Source organism: Arachis stenosperma, chromosome 9 (assembly GCF_014773155.1).
Source record: "Arachis stenosperma cultivar V10309 chromosome 9, arast.V10309.gnm1.PFL2, whole genome shotgun sequence".
NCBI lineage: Eukaryota > Viridiplantae > Streptophyta > Magnoliopsida > Fabales > Fabaceae > Arachis > Arachis stenosperma.
This window is the reverse complement of record NC_080385.1, coordinates 2,318,055-2,323,708: the sequence shown is the minus strand read 5'-3', so window position 1 is coordinate 2,323,708 and position 5,654 is coordinate 2,318,055. Positions and strand designations below refer to the sequence as shown.

Here is a 5,654-nt window from a genome sequence, read left to right as displayed (position 1 = left end):
TGTATATTGTTTGAATAAATAAAAAATAGATAAAGAAAATAAAAAAATTTTCTGTTTAAAAAAATAAAAAAATTATAATAATATAAAATTATATTAATACTCTTATTATAAAATAAAATATAAATATTATAAAATATTATAATTTTATATATTTGATTTAAATTATTTATCTAATACATATAATATTTAAATATAAATTTCTATTATAATAATATATTAAAATTAAATTTATATTAATAATTGTTAACAATAATATAATTTAGGATAGTATTAAAAATAAAAAAATATAGTATTTTCTTTCTTAGTTTTTTGTTTGTGATGGAAAAAAATTTTTTTAGTGAGATCTATATATACAATTTTTTTTTTTGTTAATAACCAAACAAAAAATATTATTTTTCATTATTTTTTTTCTATTCATTTTTTTTCCACTAGTTTTCTTTCCAACCAAACACAATACATGTGTAGATTTCTACAACTAAGCTCATTTGTATAATAATCATAAGTTTTAACACTAGGTATGTATTGTTATTAAGAATCTTGGTTTATATATATATACACCCACGCACATATAGAAATTAGTAGACGACTAAGCATCTTTATATGGAGACAGTGTTTGATAAATGGCAAAATTAAAGATGACAAACTTTTTCACACTTTTCGTTTTGCTTTCAGGTTCAAAAATATCATTTTCATATCTCATGTTAATATATATATATCTTGTGTTCCTTGTTCTATTTATTATTATTATTATTATTATTATTATTATTATTATTATTATTTTAAAATGTGTTATTTATTTAAGACTAATAATTGAATCGATAATATAAAAAAAATTAAAATTTATTTTGTTTAATATTAATAATAATAAATATTAAATAAAATAAATTCTAATTATTTTTAATTTTTTTTATTATCAAACATTTATGTAATTAATTAAATTGTGTTTGGGTGTTGTATCATCAGTGAGAAGTGAAGGGGTTGTGGGAAGAATGAGAAGTTGTCGCAATGATAACTGGCACGGCTTTAACTGCGAAACTGAAACTTCTTGCCACGAGCATTGTTTGAAGAACCAAGGGGATTCTGTGGCATTCTCGTCACTTTGTTTAGGACCTCACAATTTGTTTTTGCCAATATTGGTGCCTCCCACCAGGGGAGAAGATATAATAATAATATTACGATAAATGTTTGAGAGTTATTAAAATTTATTGTATTTAGTTATTATATTTAGTTGTCAATTTAATTTTTTTTAGTAATTCAATAATATATTTTTAATTAATATTTTTAAATATTAATAATTAACTGATAACAAAAAAAATAAATTTTGATAATTTTTTAATATTTTTTAGTAATAATAACGAGCGAATGAAATGTATTGTATATTTGTCTATCAAAAAGTTAAGATTAAAGATTTAAATCATTCTTCGTTATATTATGCAAAATAGACAAATAATTTATTAGATTTTTTTATCACGAAAATAAATAAATTTTTTTATTAAATTAAAAGTAAAATTTACTTTTTTAATATTTAGTTTTAGTTTAGTTAAAATTTTATATTATTTTTAATTATTTCATCAATATAATTATACGAGTGATAAAATTTTATTAGTTATCTATTAATATAATATCGGTTTTATTTTATCAATCAATTTCAATGCACATTTTAATTCTAATTCAATTTATTTCTTAAAAATATTCTCCATTAAAGATGTTTTTAGGATGAATGTTCCACATATTATTTACATGCATGGTACTATAATTTTTTTTAAAACAATGGGATCTTGGTAGCAAAAAAAAATAAATAATATTTTAAACAGTAGTATAGAAATTGTTATTTTAGGATTAATTTTTTTTATTAATTGTAATTCACATTTTACACTTATAATTTTAATTAGGATATATATATATATATATATATATATATATATATATATATATATATATATATTTTGCAACCTTAAAGACAAGATTGTTTTAAAGAAGAGAGTAATGTTAGATCAGAATTAGACAATTAGTATTGAGTTTATAGTCCAATTAAATAATTATATTATAAATAAGAATAAAATGTACTAATATAAATATACATAATATAATTAAAAATTCTAATTATTTTTTTGATCCTAATTCTAAAAAATTTTATTTTATTCTCTCTAAATTTTTATCTAATTTTCTCTATTTCTTAATACAATTTTGTATCATATATCTAATAATAAAATAAATTATTTATAATTATACTCTTATTATTAACTTTTCATAAATATCAAACATTAATTACTTCTTGTAAATACCAAATTTTATTAATTCAATTGATAATATATATCTAACAATTAAATCCAATCGATTTGGGGTTCTGATTCATTTTATAAATTAAATACAACTTTATGTATTAAAAGATTTTAAAATTTAAAACTATGATTTAATAAATAAAAAAATATAATTAAATTAAATTAGTCTAATAGTTAGTTTACTATTCCCAATAATATATTAGTTAGTCATAAATTCTTAAATAAAATTCTCACTACAAGATTTAAGTTTATTTATAGCGGTTTTTTTTTTTTTGATTTGTGGGCAAAAAATTAGTGGGAGTTTTCAAATCTCCAAAATTTGAGGTGCCACGAGCTTATTTGTGGTAGTTTTGCAGAACCTCTAGAATATAATTTAGTGGCAGTTCTTTATCTACTTTGTGGGAGTTTTAAGTTGAATTTTTTTGGCAATTTTTGACATTTTTGTAGAGGTTTACACCTCCGCACAAACTAAATTTAAAAAAAATTGCATCGAACTGAACTATTGCAAACCATTTAAAATTGAAACTGAACCTATTTGAAAACTATAAACCACTATTTAAAATTTGGAATTCTATCTGATTCTGGACGGATTAGTCTTTGACCAGTCGGGTTAAGAAATTCTATGAAAAACTAAAATATAAATAAAATAATATAATAAAATAATAGCAACACAGTTTTATCAAATTAAATTAAGGATATATAAATATTCTTTTAATTAAACAATATAGTTGCGGTCCAATAAGAAAACCATTCATCAGCAATAACTTTTCATGAGTAGCAAGAGATAAGTACTTTCATTAATTAACACACCAAATTTTATTATTTTAATTGTTATAGACATGCTATTATTAAACTTAACTATTCACCTTTTTAGATAACAAAATGTAACACGGAATCAAGGTAGCTAGTGGTAATTACGGATTTACGGTAAGTAGAATATCAAATCAGTTTTCACCAGGATCAATCCCGCATTATTAGTAATCTCAAATAACTTTAACTTGTGATTATTTAAGTTTAGTTATCGTGTTACTCCATCTTGTATGTGCCCAATGAAAATATATCAATTAATTTTACAATAATTTTTTTATGTTATGAAATGAAATTTTGGTTATATATACATCCCAAATCTCTAGTTGTTACATACACAAAACGCATCGAGATTAGTAGATAGATTAGCATTGTTATAATGGCAAAATTAACCATGGCAAAGTTTTTTTCACTTTTTCTTTTGGTTTCAGGTTTGTTCACATACGGATTATCGGAAATAGATTTTTTTAATTTTTTTAATAATTGAAAGAATAAAATATGATTTTTTATTATTAATTTTATAAGTAAAATAAAAAAAATATGAAAAAAAAATTAAAAAATTAGAGATCATACTTTAATTTATTCTTTTAATTTTTTTAACAATCGAATAGAGGATCTATTTTCCATATCTAATATCTTCATTTATATCTTCTTGTCCTTACTTTATTATTTTTATCAAAGAAAAAATTGTAACATTTACGTGAAAATGTGTTATTTATAAGTGTGTTTGCGGTGTTGTATGTGTCAGTGATGAGAAGTGAAGTGGGTGCGGATCAAAGAGTCTTTGAATGTCGGCGTGAGTTTTGGAACATGGATAACTGCGTACGTGAATTTTGCGAGGAGCTTTGTGTGAAGAACAAAGGGGATTCTGAAAATGCAGCAGATGTATGGTCAGAGTGCCACGGATCTCGCTCTTGTTTTTGCCAATATTGGTGCTTTGTAACCGGCGAGAAAATATAGTAATAATGACCATAATAATAAGGTAACAACTTATCTATAGTTATTTTCGTACGGGTTATAGAAATTTAAATCAGTCTTTATTATTGTGTTAAAGTAGCTAATTTTTTTTTATATTAAAAAAATATTTGTGGTTTGTTAAAAATGTAATTATTTAGTATAATTATAGGTAGATAAATTTTGTAGATGAAAAATTAACACGTAAAAAATATATTATACGTGATAATATTTTAACTAATATGTAAAGAGTGTGTTGAATAATTTTTACAATACTATAATATAATTTAAGTGTTAATATTTAATCAAAATACTTTTTTTCATATTAAAGACTCAGAGAAAGAGAGAAGGAGCTAGAAACAGAGAATGATAGAATTTACTTAAACAAATCAATATTCTCTCCCATTCACTTATTAAAGGGTATGACAGAAAATAAAAGGCATGTTAAATTGATTTGCTAGTTAAATAATTATTGAAAAGGTTTAGGAATCAGTATTTTTATTAAAATTTTGGTCATTATTTAATTAATAAAAAATAAATAATTTTACACTATTAAATATATTTTTATATTATTAAAAATATTAATAATAATTAATTAATAACTACAAATTATAAAATCTACTAATTCCTTAATACTCCTTTTTCACTTTTCCTTTTGGTTTTAGGTTTATTCACATACACATCCTCATTCATATGTGGAATAAGTACAGAAAATTACTTTTTAATTAAGTAATATTAATTAATTTATTTTATTATAAACTTTTTTATTTTTTTTAAATTTAAGATTTAAAATTTAACATAAAAAAATTAATCTTAAAAAGTTAATTCTTTAGTTAAACTTTTGATGTTAATATCTTTATGTGGTTGCTTTATATTATTCTTATTGTAATGTAATATTTTACATGAAAATGTGTTGTTTAATTTAACTTTGTTTGCAGTTGTGTCTATGATAATAATTCAAGTGGTGACTGGAGAAATAGTAATTTGCCGTAAAGAGGAACTGTTGGAACTTGATGACTGCGAATTTGGAACTTGCAAAGAGTTGTGTTTAGAGAGGGGCAGAGGGCCATGGATTTGAAAATTGTAGTTGCAAATATTATTGCCCACAATGGAACCAAAAAAAAAAAATACATATTTAAATAATTAGTTCTACTAGGTTACTTTTGTTTATGAGAATAGGACAATATGAAAAATAAAATAAGAGATTGAGAATAAAATATTAAGGACAGAAATATAAAATTTAGTATTTTTTGTATTCTATTTAGTGATAAACTAAAATAAATCATAAAAATCGAATTTTTTTTATTTTTTTCATTCAAAAAATTTGAAGAAAAAATATAATAATAAAAAATATAATTATAAAAATTAAAAAGAATAATAAAATAAAAAATAAAAAATAAGTTGTGTCTTTTTGTTAGTGTTTCTGTATTCTTCCTGTTATGATGGACACAAAATACACTAATTTAGTGTTTTTAAACATAATATTTCTATTTATATCTCATCTGTCAAATATAATTTTGTGTCTATGTGTCCTGTTTTAGTGTTTCGCCTCTATAAAATATAAACAAATATAGTCCTAAGAAACTAAATAGAGTGAAACCAACTTCAGCT

At 21.4% G+C, this 5,654-nt stretch overlaps 1 long non-coding RNA gene across 2 annotated transcripts; it reads left to right on the top strand.

The window, feature by feature from the left end:
* The first annotated feature begins 3,121 nt into the window (after positions 1-3,121).
* On the top strand, positions 3,122-5,263 carry LOC130947843 (uncharacterized). Of its 2 annotated transcripts, none has more exons than XR_009072825.1 (3): positions 3,122-3,209; positions 3,838-4,071; positions 4,982-5,263. It is a non-coding gene; the product is annotated as an uncharacterized LOC130947843 (long non-coding RNA). The 2 variants fall into 2 exon arrangements; XR_009072826.1 differs by lacking the exon at positions 3,122-3,209 and adding an exon at positions 3,389-3,520.
* Positions 5,264-5,654: the final 391 nt, after the last annotated feature.